The sequence below is a fragment of the Elephantulus edwardii genome, unplaced genomic scaffold (genome assembly GCF_000299155.1).
Source record: "Elephantulus edwardii isolate Elephantulus edwardi_28Jun2011 unplaced genomic scaffold, EleEdw1.0 scaffold00257, whole genome shotgun sequence".
NCBI classification, from domain to species: domain Eukaryota; kingdom Metazoa; phylum Chordata; class Mammalia; order Macroscelidea; family Macroscelididae; genus Elephantulus; species Elephantulus edwardii.
The window spans coordinates 1,413,051-1,429,617 of NW_006400007.1; the positions used below are offsets into that span (position 1 = coordinate 1,413,051).

At 41.0% G+C, this 16,567-nt stretch overlaps 1 pseudogene; it reads left to right on the forward strand.

Moving 5' to 3' along the window:
- The first annotated feature begins 11,723 nt into the window (after positions 1-11,723).
- Positions 11,724-12,302, forward strand: LOC102871991 (annotated as a pseudogene).
- Positions 12,303-16,567: the final 4,265 nt, after the last annotated feature.

Consider the following 16,567-nt stretch of genomic DNA (forward strand, 5'->3'; position numbering starts at 1 on the left):
ACTGGTCCTTGGAGAGGGACATCATGTTTGGCAGAGTGGAGGGGCAGCGAAGGAGAGGAAGACCTTTGGTGAGATGGATCGATTCTGTGACTGGAGCAGTGGGAATAAGTGCGTTTGAGATGGCTAGGTTGGCACAGGATAGAACAGCATTTAGAGCTCTTGTACATAGGGTCACTATGAATCGCAAGCGACTCGATGGCACATAACAACAACAACAACCAAAAGAAAAGCAAATTTGTCTTGGAAGAAATGTAGCCAGAGTGCTCTTTAGAAGCAGGAATTGGGGAGCTCTAGTGGCCTAGTGACAAGAAGCTGCACTGTAATCCCAAAGGCAAGTGTTTCAAATCCACCAGATGCTCTACTGGAGAAGGAAGGGAAATCTCCTCCTGTGCCAGTCAGATCCAGCTTGACAGTATACGAAGAAAAAAAAAAATAGAAGAAGCAAGGATTGTAACACTTGGTACCTACCACATACTTTGGATATTTTGTCTGGAGGAGTATATGTTAAAGAGGATATCATGCTTGGAAAAGTGAAGGGCTAGCAAAGAAGAAGGCCCTCAAAGAGATTGACAACAGTGGGTTTAAACACAGCAGAGATATTGAGGATCAGGCCATATGTGTTGTGCATAGGGCTGCTAAGAGTCATTGCGCTTGACAGTGCCTAACAACAACAATACTTTCCTCTCCTTTCAGTGGTGACCCACTTCTTACAGCGTGCAAAGCTCTGTGGCTGGTTTACTAGTCATAAGGAATACTATAGCTTTTGTGATTACTATGTTGCATCCACTTCCTAAATAACATGCCTCCAGAAACTCTGATAAATGTCGTTAGTTGTAGATGGTTTTCAAGCCTTTTGTGCATAGGGTCACTATGATTCATGCTCGACTCTAAGGCAATCAACAAACAACAATATGTAAGGAATATATATGTATCTATATCTATTTATATATAAATATGTAGGATAAACTTGGTTGCACTCTCTCCAAGACAGACGTATTTGTTTTCTTGGCAGTCCATGGTATGTTCAAGACTTCTCCAGCATCACAACTCAAAGGCATCAATTATTCTTCTGTCATCCTTAGTCATTGTCCCACTCTCTGATGCATAGCACATAATTGCAAAGACCATGGCCTGGAGAGATCCAAGATGGCAGCGGAGGCAGAGACAGCGTGGTGAGCTGCGGGAGCAGTGAACCACTTAAAGCAGGGCCATTATGGCCTTCCACAGACTTCAGCTTATTGATAATTGAACACTTAAACAGTTGATGACTGGCCCTCAGTGAAGATTGAGGCACAACAACAGGAATTCAAGGATTCCCAAGGAGAAATGGGTGAGTCTCGTGGCTCCCAACCCCACCCTGCAGAGCCCTGCTGCTCTGCCGAACAGCTGCTGCAGCTCCATGAGGCTTCCACAGCCTGAATGAATGGATTCCCTCACCCAGGATGGATGCTGGGCACCGGCCCTTCTCAAGACTGGTACAGTGAAGCCACCACACTGCCGCAAGGTGGACTTGGTCTGGAGAGAATTCTTGGAGCCAGGATGGCAGCTGTGGGGAAAGGGGGCACCCTCCGGCTGCCTGCACAAGAGGGGCCACGCACCCGCGGAGTGCCTGTGCAGTGGGGTAGGGGGGTGCGCCCCCAATGGCCGACCACGCTGGGGGGGCCGCACGCCTCCTGCATGCCTCCCCCACTGGGGGGGGGCGCCCCGCTGGCCACCTGCGTAGGAGGTGGGGGATGGGATGCATGCCTGCCATCTGCAGGTTTGGGTTTCCTTGGACAGGCCAAAGAAGATGATTACCTATGTATTGGAAAGGCAAAAGAGGACAATTACCTACGCATTGGACAGGCCAAAGAAGACAATTGCCTATGCAATGGATTGCTGAAAGTCACTGTGAGTCTGATGACCTTAACAGTGGCAGCATGCACAAGAGGACTGACATCCTAAATGCACCACGTATTTTGTTCTGTTGAATGCTTCTGCCAAAAGATTGTTAGACCTGGGGGGAGTCTGTTCACAATTCTCAGGTTCCCTTTATCATATATAAAGGGGGAGGGCAGTGACACCTACTTCAAAATATAGTCTGACCACTTATGGGGGCGTAAAAGTGGCAGTGCTGGAATAGGAAACACCATCCCTGACCACAGAGTCCTCAATCAGGTGAGGGGACCAGACTGGGGTAGGGGCAATTGGAGGGGGAGTATACTAGCCAGCTCCTGGGGGGTGTTGCCCTGCTCGGCATGGGCAACCCTTGGCCCCCGGCTCGGGGCGAGCCGTCATGGCCCTTTGCCTGGGGCAGGCTGCCCTCGGCCCCTGGCTCGGGGCGAGCCGTCGCGGCCCTCAGGGTGAGCTCCTCAGTCCCCAGATTGTGCCGTCTGACCTCTGGGTGGGGAAGGAGAAAAAAGAATGCCTAGGGTATCCAGAGAATGTTCCCTAGGCCACCTTCTGCCACCCTCCCCCCCAGAAACTGAAAGCAACACCCTCAAAGCCCTTCTATTTGTAACTCACAAGTTTGTTCTCTCTAGGTTTGCTCCCTTTCCTATAGGTAACCTTAACTCTGAGTTTTACTCCAGAATTGACCCTGAACCCAGTGCCAGTGACAAAAAGGAAATACAACTGACAACTAAGGAAGCAAAGGAGGATGGAGCCTCTGGGTTCAACCAGCCATCCCCACTGGACCCACCTGGGAAAACACTTTGCAGTCCAGAGAGGAGCAAATGACAGGAAAATATCTTCTAACAGAGCAAGAAGGCAAGCAGCTGTAACCAAAGACCACCAGTAAGGTAATAAAGCGTCCTTCCTTCCCCCCTTTACATCTACGCCCCTGTTCAGCATGAAGAAGCCAGAGAGTTGTCATCCAATTCCCAAATCAATAAGACAGTTGATTTAATTACTATTGGAAAATGCTTGTCATTCCTCAGTAGCATCTGGTCCCCACTGGACCCTCATCATTTCCTTCACCTGCTCCCCCCACCAACCTGTGTAGCTCTGCAGCTGCATCCTGGCCCATCCTCACCCTTCTTCCCTCAACCCCCACCTCCTTGTACCCCCAATATGTTTTTCCCAATTAAAAAAAAAGAAAAGAAAAAAGGACCATGGCCTGGATCAGGCACACCTTAGTCTTTAGATATTGTTGCTTCTCAGTACTCTGCTGAGGTCTGTAACACCAGATTTTCCCAGTGCGATTCATCTTTTGATTTCCTAACTGCTGGTGCTAAGAGTGTTAATTGATGAGTTGAGAAAGCGGTAATTGTTAACAACCTCAATCTCTTCTCCATCTGTTATGCTATTACTGACAGTTGGCCTAGTGTTGAGAATCTTTGTCTTCTTGATGTTGAGCTTCAATCCATATTGAAGATTATAATCTTTGACCTTCTGCAGCAAGCGATTCAGGTCCTTCTCAATTTCAGCAAGCAAGATTGTGTCATCTGCATAATGTAGGTTGTTGATGAGTCTTCCTACAATCCTGATTTCACATTCCTCCTCAAACATCCCAGCTTCCTGAATAATCTATTCTGCATATAGATTGAAAAGATATGGAGATAGGACATGTCCCTGACATGCTTCTTTTCTGATTTTGAACCATGCAGTGCCTCCTTGCTCTGTTCTGACTACTGCTCCTGGTCTGAGTATAGATTTCACATGAGCAAAATTACGTGTTCTGGGATTCCCATACTCCTCAAGGTTAGCCACAATTTGGATCCACACAGTCAAATGCCTTTGCATAGTCAATGAAACACAGATAGACATTCCTCTGGTACTCTCTGCTTTCAGTCAAAATCCATCTGGCATTGGCGATAATGTCTCTAGTGCCATCACCACTTCTAAACTCAGCTTGTGGATCCAAGCCAGATGATATCATTGAGAATTTAAATATTTTCTCCTTCTCTCGTGACGTTATAAAGCTCTGGTGGCTTAGGGTAAAGCACTGTGCTGCCAACACAACAGTACATTCTTTGAACCCAGTGATCCATGGGAGAAAGATGGGCAGTCTCCTCCCACACAATTTACTGCCTCTGAGAATCCACTGGAGGGTCAGCTGAGTTGGTTCCATCACAACAGTACACAGCAACCACCAACCAAAGGCATGTAGTTCTAATTCACCAGCTTCTCTAGATGAGAAAGATGGGCTATTTCCTCCAGTGTTATTTACAGCTTCTGAAAACCTGCTGAAGGGTCAGCTATGGATCAGTTCCAACTCAATGGTACATGCAACAACATACCTTATATGTAGGTCTTTATTTAAATTCTGTAACAACTCTGGGAAGCAGGGTATTAGTCTCTCATTTTATATGTGAATAAACGGAGGCATAGGTAAGTGAAATAACTTGCTTGAAGACAGAGAGAAAAAAATTTGAACTAATGCAACAAAGAACTTGTATTAACCCAAAAGCCAAGGCAGTTAATGAATATCCTCAGGATTGCGGAAAGAATGAACAGACATGTCTTGGAAAAGGTGCAGCCAGAGTGCTCCCTGGAGGCAGAGCTTCATTTCTCACACTTTGGCCACGTTGCTAGGAGAGGCTTTTCCATGGAAAGTGGTATCTTGGAAGGTTGAAGATCAGCAAAAGAGTGGAAGACCTCCAACAAGAGGGATTGGCATGGTGACTGCAGTCATGGGTTCAAGTGTATCAGAAAAGATGAGGATGGCAGAGAATAAGCCAGAATTCAGGTCTGTTGTTCATAGTGTCACTATGAGTTGTACTTGATTTGACAGCACCTAACAACAACAATGCAGAGAAAAGGGAGCTCTGGTCGCCTAGACGTAAGGAATTCCACAGCCAACCTAAAGGTATGCAGTTCAAATCCACAAGGTGCTCTACAGAACAAAGATGGACAATCTCCTCCCATGTGATTTGCTGCCTCTGCAAACCCACTGGAGCATCATCCATTCCATGGTACATAACAATAACAGTGAAGAGAAGGTAGAATTTGGAAACTTTGTTATTCCTTTCTTCACTAAAATCCAGAAAAATTGCCTTTAGAAACAAGAAAAACTAGATATCGCATTAATACTGCTCTCTGGTTCCCAGCGACTACATAAATTTTAAGGTACTATGTAGTACGTTAAAAGGAGGCTAGGACTTTGAAGCTCCGTCTCACATACTTTGGGCATTTGCCAAGGAGGGACCAGTCCTTGGAGAAGGACACCATGCTTTTAAGGGTGGAGGGACTGCGCAGCAGAGGGAGACCCTAGATGAGATAGATTAATACAGTAACTGGAGCAATGGTAGTTGGTATATCGGAATTAGTGAGACTAGCTCAGAAGAGGACAGTATTCAGAGCTACTATACAAACAAGAAAGAACACACTTGGTAATTCTTGAGTTGAGAGAATGGAAGGAAAGCATTACAATATTGCACTGCAATAGTAAAAGATTCTGTAGGCAAAATATTGAATGAGCAGGAAATAGCAAAAGCAGATGGAAGGAATATACAGTCATTATACCAAAAATTATTGTTTGACATTCAACCATTTCAGGAAGTACCAAGCTCAAGAACCAATAGTATTAAAACAAGAAGTTCAAACTCACTGAAGACATTGATGAGGAACAAAACTCTAAGAATTGATGAAATATCCATTTAAATGTTTCATAAAAAAAGATGCAGGTCCAGAAGGGCTCATCCATCTATGCCAAGAAATATGGAAGATAGAGTTACCTGGCTAACCAATTGAGAAGTGGTCCATATTTACACCATTCCAAGTAAAGATGATCCAACAATATGTGGAGATTATCGAACATGGAATTGTACATTTACGGTAGGTGTGTCCTTTCAAAGTATTTTGCCTGTAATGTGCATATCCTCCCTTATGCCAGTCAGTTGTGTTAGATTTAGAGGAATGCCAAGTTAGAAAAGAAGGTAAACTCTGAAAATGTGATGATCAAATATTTAAAAAAATATTATGTTAATGTTCTTTCTGTTTAAAAGATGATGTTGTGTTATTTGCCATAGACTCAGAACCAATGCATAGCTGACCCGCCCATAGGTTTTCAGGGGCAGTTAATTGCATGGGAGGAGATTGTTCATCCTTCCCTTGTAGAGCAGCTGCTGGATTCAAACCAAATGCCTTTGGGATTGCAGCACCGAATAGGTTGCTTAAAACACTAGAAAATGGTACTGGAAAGAAAAGGGTATTTTTAATTATCTGGTGAAAGCTAATCTTCATCCCAGAAAATAATTTCCTAACAGAATATTGTTATTGTTGTTGTGTACCATAGAGTTGGAACCAACCCACAGCTGACCCCTCGGCAGGTTTTCAGAGATAATCACTCAGGAGATTGCCCACCCTTCTCCCACAGAGCATCTGGTGGCTTGAACTGTGAGCCTTAAACATTGCAACATAGCTTCTTGCCTCTGAGCCACCAGAGATGCCTACAAAAGTGTATTTTGAGATACCCAGTAGTTACAATGATTTCTATGTACAAATGCGAAATGACCTAACTTACTTGTGCCCCAGAATCTTAGATACAGGTAGTTCCTGTATTATTAATGAGTTCCTTTTCTAAGTCTCACTGAAGGTCAAATTTGTACGTAAAATGGAAGATATGGTCTATCAGATAGTATACTTTTCCACACTATAAACTTTTTCTATAAAAAATCCCATTAATGAAATATTTCCAGGTACATTAAACATCTTGAACATAATGTTGTTGTTGTTATATGCCGCCGAGTTGCTTGCGACTCATAGAGATCCTATGTACAACCGCCCTAAGCCCTGCCCTGTCCTGTGCCAATCTCACTGTCTCTGACACACCTATACTCCCATTACCCCAGTCACTGAATCAATCCATCTCATCAAGGGTCTTCCTCTCCTGCGCTGTCCCTCCACCTTCCCAAACATGATGTCCCTCTCCAAGGACTTGTCCCTCCTTGCAACATGTCCAAAGTATGTCATACGAAGCTTTGGAATCCTTGCCTCCAAGGAGCAGCCCAGCTTCACCCTCTCCAGGACAAACCTGTTCATTTTCTTAGCAGTCCATTGTATATTCAATACTCTTCTGCAAAACCACAGCTCAAAGGCATCAATTCTCCTTCTATTATCCCTAGTCATTGTCCAGCTCTCTGATGCATAGCAAGTGATTGCAAAGACCATGGCATGTGTCAGGTACACCTTAGTCTCCAGACTGACATCGTTGCTCTTCAGTACTTTAGATAAGTCTCTAACAGCAGATTTTCCCATCATAATACAAAATTAATAATATGCTTATTCACTTATCAACTTTCTTATCTGACGTATGTTTACAGTAATAGTATAAAATCTACTCTCTGACCATTTTGCATTTACAGGATGTATCTGGAAGTCATGAGGACTGAGGGGCTAAATAAGAGTAATGCTAGCTGTGATGGTTATGGTTATTGGTCATCTTGACTGGGTTATAATTCTCACTGGTCTGACAGCTATGTAATGATGTAATTTAGCACTTATGTGATGATGATGTCATCCTCCATTTTGTGATCTGTTGTGGTCATCCTCCGTGTTTCACATAGTGCTGATTTTTGCCTGATGTTTTGGTTTTGGGAACTTAACTGTGTAGGTAATGAGGATCAAGAGTAACGTTTTGGGTTTGTTGAAAAATAACATCCATTTGTTATTGTGAATCATTGCATGTACCTCGGGTTTTTAATCTAATAGGCTTCAGGAGGTTTGATTCATTACAATGTATTGTACATAAGTTGGATGTTCATACCAGGAACTGCCTGTAATTCTGTATTCAGTGCAGCAGTGAAAATGTAGCACTTTAAATCTGGCTGGCTTTTAGATAGAGGTTGGCATGTTAGATTTAGTACAACTGTGGAATTAATGTTCAAAACCCCCATGCTGTACAGTTTTCCCATATGCTACATAAAAATGCTATATAGTTTCTCACTCAAAAGCTGCCATATTAGGGTGCTAAGCTGATTTTATGCCTTCAGCTTGCTTAATGTTTTCATTTATATACAATAGAGTTTTACACCACATCAGTCAAACAATCTATTGCAAAATAATTTACAGTAGAATCATAATAAATTTATACAAAGTATTGATTTAGCATTAATTTTCAAACTGTGAAAGTCAATGAACCATAAATCTGTAAATAAATTGGTGAAGTGAAAAACATAAATGACAAAAAAAATTAGTCACTGGAGAGTTGCATGTGTTGTGTATGTGCTTTTTAGAGGGCTACATCAGGAAAATATATGGGAGGAGACTTCATAAAACTTTAAAATTAGTAACATAAAAATAACATAATGCACAAAAATATAGTCTATCTCAACAAAATTGTGACAAACCCACCAGAGAATCCAGTTCATACTCGTGTTACACTGGCATGACAATTTAACTCACTGACACCTTAAAAGTATTTTCACAGTTTTGTGCTTCCAAAAAATTTTGGAGGCAAACTTAATAATACTGTCTATATAAGTCTTAGAATATCATGTTTCAGTGGATGTGCATATGTTTGAATATCTTTACAATTTTAGAAGTCTAATGCACTATCCATTGCACCACAGAGCTACCTTGAATCTCCTTACTATTTTGAAAGATCACATTAGGTACACAACCTTGACTCTAATAGTCCATCCTCCGGGGTATGTTTAAATTCCTCTGCTGCATGCCTTACAAGCATTGCCCAATATGGGTTTGATTACCTGCAGAAATGGAAATTCACTACCTCCCAATAGAACACGGTCTATTTTGCTTGATTGGCTATTTACAGATTAATGGTGATGACTATTGCTCAGTCTCCAATTTAGGCAAAGAAAAATTGTTTTTATAAGAATATATTTACAAGACCCTTTGAAGCTGTCAGTTGAGTACAAGAGAAACAAGAAAAGAGAGGAGTCATTTAGTGAAGGTGCTGTTATAATCACTTGGGAAAAACCCCTGTGTCCTTTATTTGAACCATTATTTGACAGTTACTTTCCTCATTAAAGAATTATGGAGGCATAGTTCTCAGTGTCCTGGGATGCTAACTGAAAGTTTGGCTGTTCATATCTACCAGCCATTCTAAGGGAGAAAATTTGCAGTGTTCTCTGGTAAAGATTTAGTAGCCTAGAAAACCCCATGGAGTTGGTATTGACTTGACAGTGGTGGAGTTGTTTTGGTCTTCATTTTGTACTGTTGGAGGGGATGGTAGAGTCAGTTTTCATTTGGAAAACCGTGTTCATAAAGCTGTTTATTCCCAACAAGAATTCTGAGATTCACCCTTATGAGAGTAGTTTACATTTAGTTCATGTGCCCAACTCTGACCCAGGGCAACGGTAGTGGGATGCATTAGGTTTAGTCATTTGCAGTTCTCTAGTGATACCTCTGCTTGAATCTGATCACAAGAACATATCAGCAGTCAGGAAATCAAAAGACGAATTGCATTAGGAAACTGTACTGTCAGGGACCTCTGCAAATTGCTAAGGAGCAACGATAGCATTCTGGAGACTCAGGTGTGCCCAGTCCAGACCATTGTCTTCTCAATTATTTGCTACACATCAGAAAGCTGGGCAATGACTAAGGATGACAGAGGAAGAACCAATGCCTTTGAGTTGTGCTGGAGGAGTAATGAACATACCATGGACTGTCAAAAGAACAAACAGGTCTGTCCTGGAAAGGATGAAGCCAAGTTGCTCCTTGGAGGCCAGGATTTTGAATTTCTGTCTCACATACTTTGGGTATATTGCCAGGAAGGAACAGTCCTTGAAGACAGACATTATGCTTGGAAGGGTGGAGGGACAGCACAAGAGAGGAAGAGTCAAGATGAGATGGAGTGACACAATCACTGAAGATAATGGGGGTAGGTGTGTCAGAGACGGTATGATTGGCTTAGGATAGCGGAGGGTTCAGAACTGCTGTACATAGCTTGCTATGAGTTGCAGTCAACTTGATGGCACATAGCAAAAATAATTGTGTGTATCTAAGTTGTTTTTGTGTGCTGTCAACTTGGAACTGACTCATAGCTAACCCTCCAGTGGGTTTTCAGAGGCAGTAAATTGAACAGGAGGAAATTGTCCATCCTTCTGCTATGGAACAGTTGGTGGATTTGAACTGTGTGCCTTTGGGATTGTAGCACAGCTTCTTACCACTAGACCACCAGAGCTCGCTTTGTGCACACCGGTGTATGTTAATTGTTAAGTGCCAGTGAGTCCATTTTGATTCTCCTCACACTAAAAGGTCCTTAGGAGCATACTTGCCCAGTGCAGACTGCCTTTTAATATCTTGACTAGTGATACCATGGGTTTGATTGTGCATCCAAATGAAATTATACTCTTGACAACCTGAAACTTTCCGACATTTATAATGTTGGGGGTGAGGTATTTTTCCCCAACTGTGAGGATTTCAGTTTTCTTTGTTGTTGTATGCCATCAAGTCAAAACTGACTTTTAGCTCACCCTACAGCAGGTTTTCAGAGGCAGTAAATCCCACAAGAGGAGATTCACATCCTTCTCCCACAGAGTGCCTAGTGAACTTAAATCACAAGCCTTTGGGATTGCAGCCCAGCCTCTTAGCACTAGACCACTAGAGCTCTCCCTGTGAATGTCATAGAGTAATTGAAACTGAAAGCTGTTGTCTTAGAAACCCTGCCCTATCTTGTGCTGTCCTGCTAATACCTGCTCTGCTTAAGTCCATTGTTGCAGTTTCTGTGCCAATCCATCTTGTTGACGATCTTCTGCTCTTCCACTGACATTCTTTTCCAAATATGGCAGTATTCTTTAAAGATTGACGCCTCCTGATAACATGTCCAGAGTTTGTGAGATGAAGTCTCATCATCCTTATTATTTTTTTTCTAGAATACTAGTCCATCTTTCTCTAAGCATGCTTATTTTTAAGGAACATTCTGGCCACACTTCATCCAAGACAGATTAGCTTGTTCTTTTGGCAGTCCACAGTATATTAATTATTCTTTATCAATATAATTCAGAAATATCAATTCTTCAGTCTTAGTTTTCACTGTCAAACTTTCCCATGCTTAAGAAGCAATTACAAATACCATGACTTTGTTCAGACACACTGACATCCTTCTTTAGCACTTGAGTATATGAAATAAAGCCTGGACTATGAAAAGAACAAACAATTCTCTCTCGGAGGAAGTGCAATCAGGGTGCTCCTTAGAGGCAAGGATGGTGAAACTTCATCTTACGTACTTTGGGCATGTTGTGAGGAGGGATCAGTCCTTGGAAAAAGATATTATGTGGGGAAATGTAATAGGTCAGTAAAAGACTGGAAGACCCTCAAAGGGCCTTCCCTTTAATTGACACAGTAGTGTCTGTAACAAGGGACTTGAGCATGGCAGAGGTTGTGAGTGGGTCTCTGGATAGGGCAAAGTTTTGAAGTGTTGTTCAGAGGGTTGCTATGAGTTGTTGTCTATTCTATGACACCTAACAACAACCTATAATGCAAGTTAAGCACTTGACTGACAATTGAAGGGTCTGAACCTACTCTACTGAATATTCAATTATTCAATTATTTCTATAAAGATTACAGTAAAAAAAAAAACAAAAACCACCCGAGATGAAGAGGAGGCAGCAGCAGTGGTGGAAGAAGAGGTGGTGGTGGCGGGGTTAGGGAGCCTGGAAATGCAAGTGGGAATAGTAGGTGGTTTGGACCCACCAGGCCATAGTCGGTTTTGACCCGAGGAACCTCTGGAGCTGATGAACCTCCTCTGGCTGATGGCATGTTGAGGCACATGGATCAAAGGCCCCGAGGGCATCTGATCCTGAGGGGGCCATTCTAGAGGCCAGGCCACCAGCACCATGGGCTAGTGTGTCACCAAGTACAAGAATCTTTCATCAACCCTGGGCAGCAAGAATGGAGACTGTGACCCCAGCAGCAAGTCACACAGCAGGCCACCACGAGGAGCAGGGACCAGCCTGTGGCAAGGCAAGTGGGGATGTCCTCGTCAATAAGACCAAGAAGGTGGAGGCTGCCACGGAGGCCTGCCAGCTGCTCACGCCCTCAGGAGATGCCCGGAGGGGGTCCAAGTCCAATGACCCAACAGCGAGGGGGATCTTCCTTACAGAGGCTGGAAGAGCTGTTCAGACAATACAAGGATGAGGGGGAGGAAGCAATTTTGGAGGATGGCTTGGAGCGCTTTTGCAATGACCTGTGTGTTGACCCCATGGAATTTTGAGTGCTGCTCTTGGCTTGGAAGTTCCAGGCTGCTACCATGGGCAAATTCACCAGGAAGGAGTTTTTTTGATGTCTGCAAAGCAGTAAGTGCAGACAGCATCAATGGGATCTGTGCAGGGTTCCCCAGCCTCTTAATAGAAGCCAAACAAGAGGACGAATTCAAGGATCTCTACTGGTTTACATTTTAGTTTGGCCTGGACTGAGGGAAATAGCCATTTGCTCCACTTCCTACTGAGAACCAACCCCTCGGGGATCAAGGCCATCTCCTGGGACACTTGGAACATGTTCCTTAACTTCACTCAGGTGATTGACCTCAGCAGCTACAGTGAAGAACGAAGCCCTGGCCAAGCCTCTTTGATACCTTTGTGGAGTGGGAAACGTAGTACAGGAGAAGGGAAGAGCAGGTAAGAGGCCTGAGGGCTTGTGTCCTGATGAGCAGATTTAGCAGCTAGGATCTGCCTGCTGCCCTGCAGCCTGCCAAGGAACTGGACCTTTCTGTAAGTTACTGAAGATCCAGATATTTTCTACTTTACACTTTTCTCTGCCTTGTATCTGAAAGGGCTCTAAAATGCTGTATCATATTTTAGGCACTGTCTTCTTCTCTTTTTTTATTTATTATTTAGTTTATCTGTTTCATTTGGGGATCCCCTGAAATATTTGAATCTGACTAAATAAGCATGTCATATCTTTCACACACACAAAAGAAAACCCTGAAAGGCAGAGATCGACTCTGTCAAATGGAGCCAGTGATTTAAAAAAACAACTTGACAACACCCAGCAATATTTGCACAACATGGTGAACATATAACTAATGTCACTGAATTGTGCACACATAAATAGTTAAAATGGCAGGTATTTTCTTTCATATGTGTATTATGTATCTGTATATTCACAATAAAACTATATAAACAAATATATTGCAATTTCCCTTCACAATACCCTTACTTCATGTGGCATACATTTATTTCTTCCTTTAAAATTCTGCAAATAAAGCTAATCACACACAGGCTTCTTATAGTATTCAGCTCTACTCTCTGTTTTTGGAAATAGTGCCTTGAAAAATAATGGCAGCACTCTATAAAAGCCAGAATAAAAATTCTGTCTGTAGATCTTCAAAATACTTCTCAAAAATAGCAGGAATATTTTCCATGTATGAAAAAGAAATTCTTACGAACTGAAAAGTTATTCATGTTCTTTCAAAAGCTAGTATCAGTCTTGGTGATCTTGTATTTTAACATGACATTTTTTATTACATTTCAGAAAAAAAGTCACAAGAATTCAGCCTCTATTTGTTTGAAAAATATCTTTAAAAATAAGCACTCATAAACAGAAAGACTATCAGATGGACCAAATATACATTTTAAATTTTATTTTTTAAACTGGATATTGTTTGTAATCCTTTTAATCTCATTACTGTTTGGTTTCAGTTATTTGTTGGTTTCTTAGAAATTATTCCTAATACTTGATTTTTTAAATGTCTCCCAAATTACAACTTTTAGGTGCTATTTCAGGAATTTGTCAACAAGTCTCATTATTGCTCAGAATTAAGAGACTATTAATAATTACATCAAGAAAATGATTTCATTTTAAACATTATTTTCATAAAAGTTTCTTATCAAGACAGGAACAAGGTATCTTTTTCCTTTATTTTTTACTTTGATCAAATATGATTGAATAATGAAACATTAAGTTTTCATCTATTTTTCATGAAAACTCATATGCCCAGTTGGAGCAAGAAATGTTAACTATTATTTACTATGCTGATGAAAAATGTATAGAATGTGGAAATTAACTATATAATTTCTCCCTGAAGATCTGATATTGTGTTTCTGGCTTATGTTCTGTTGTGTAATTACAGCTGCTTTGACCACTAGCTCCGTTTTAATTAGATTATCTTTAAAACAAACTTTTTTTTTTTTAAATTTTTGTGTGGGTGTACCGTCAAATCAGATCTGACTGGTACAGGAGGAGACTGTCCCTCCTTCCCCGGCAGAGCATCTGGTGGATTTAAAACAAACTTTTTACAATAAAGAACAAGAAGCTACAAAGCTGACAGCAGACTGATATTCTTTTAATTGATTCTGTGTTGTCAGATTATCCACCACAAACAACATTTATTTCACTCTTGACAGTGAGTGCATAATGTTGTGTCTCCATAAAAACAAATTTTGAATTTTAATAGGAAATACATGCACAAGATATAAAATTAAAAATCTAGAAAAGAATATATGGGAAATTACCTTCTTTTACCCTTCTTATTCAGCCACCTACTTCCTTTTTCTGGAGTCAAACATTACCAGTTTTGTCCATCATTCGCAGGTAATCTGTACTAGAACATTCAACCTGTTTTCTTTTAAAAAATATTTCTTTTGCTGTTGAAACTATATACAGGAGAATATACATTTAAATTCAACAATTTCAATATGTATAATTAATTGGCATTTATTATATTCCCCTCATTTATAATAATTTTCACTTCCTTTTCTGAATAATAATAATAATAATATAATTAATATCACAAGCAAGTAAAATATCACAGAAGATTATGAAAAATAGTTAGAGCAGTACATTGATAAGGAACTACCAGAAATTCATGCTCTATTTAGAAAAGACTGTGGAACCTTGCTGATGTCAGATGGTTCTAGGCTGAAAGCACAGAATATTAGGAAGATGTTTACATAGGCATTTAACTGTGTGGATAATAATACATTATGGATAACATTTAGAAGAAGGGGAATTCTAGAACTCTCAATTGTATTAATTTGGAACCTTCACACAGACCAGGAAGAGCCATTCAAACAGATACTTTAAATCAGGAAAAGTGTGCATCAGTGTTATGTTCTTTCTACATACATATTAAATATATATGCTGAGAAAATAATCTGAGAAGTTGGACAAGATGAAGAAGAATGTGGCCTCAGGCTTGGAGGAAGATACATCTATAACGTGCATTATGTTGAGAACACAGTGAAGAAGATCTGAAAGCACTTAATGGAAATAAAAAAAACCCTGCAGCCTTCAATATGAAATATACCTCAACATCAAGAAAATAAAAATTTTCACAACTGGACCAGTAAGCAACATCATGATAGATGAAGGAAGATTTGAGTTGTTAGTGATTTAATTTTGCTTGACTCTACAATCAAACACATGGTCACAGCAGTCAAGATAATAATAAGAACACGTGTTACAGTGGGCAAATCTACTGTGAAGAACGTCTTTAGAGTGTGAAAGGACAAGGTTGTCAATTTAAAGACTAAATTTACACTGACCCCAGCCATGGTATTTTTGGCTGCTTCATATGCTTGTAAAAGTTGGACAATAAATAAGAAAGATTGAAGAAATGATACCTTTGAATTGTTGTGTTGGCAAAGAATATTGAATATGCCATGAGCAGTCAAAAGAACTAACCAACCTGTCTTGGAGGAAGTACAACCAGGGTGCTCCACAGAAGCAAGAATGGTAAAACGTCATCTCATATACTTTGGGCATGTTGCCAGGAGGTGCCAGTCCTTGGAAAAACCAGGAAGGTCAGTGAAAAAATGGAAGACTCTCAGATGAATTTTCTCAGTGAATGCAACAGTGGGCCTGAGCACAGATCATGAGGATGGTGTAAAATAGGCTGTGAGTTGACATTATGGCACCTAACAACAACTATAATAACAATTACCATGAACTCAGTGGTCCCTTACCTTTCTACCTAACCTTTCAAGTTGCTGCTATTAATTTGATCCCATACATACAGTTCTTAAAAGGGTATAATGGGGTGGGGGGGGGTAAAGACATAATAAGCTAAACTACTGTTTGGCTTTAACAAGCTTTCAGGAGTTTAAATATTATCTCAAGGCAATTGTTTCAAGAGTTCAATCTTCATGGCATAAAAAATCTAAAGTTAGTAAGATTTTTAAATTGTCTTCTGCAATTTGCACCTTTTGGTCAGGTTTTGTCAGTAGGTTTTTTTAAAACAAAATACTCAGTGATGGCAGCTGGGCACATGTAGTGCTGTTTGTCTCATGGCTAAGGAGATAGTTGTTAAAGGAGGCACTTGGTCTCATATTCCATTTCCTTTTCTGACTCTCTTTTTCCCTCTATTACTCCAGGCAAATAGTAACAAATTGTTCCTTGGATGTCTGCTTACAAGCTTTTTTTCCCTTTTTTTTTCTGAGTACCATTAAATCGGATCTGACAGGCACAGAAGAAGAGTGCCCCTCCTTCTCCAGCAGAGTATCTGGTGGATTCGAACCGTGCACCTTCAGGATTGCAGTGCAGCTTCTTGCCACTAGGCTTCCAGAGCTTCCTGCTTACCAACTTTTTAAGACCCCCGCAGCAACTAATTTTTTTTCCATACTTAAAAAAAAAATAATGAGGTTGAGTTTTCAAGTATGGAAATACAAAGGAAGAGGAACAGTTGTAAGCAGACACTGGTGATTGGGACATGGAATGTGAGAACCATGAATGTAGGAAAATT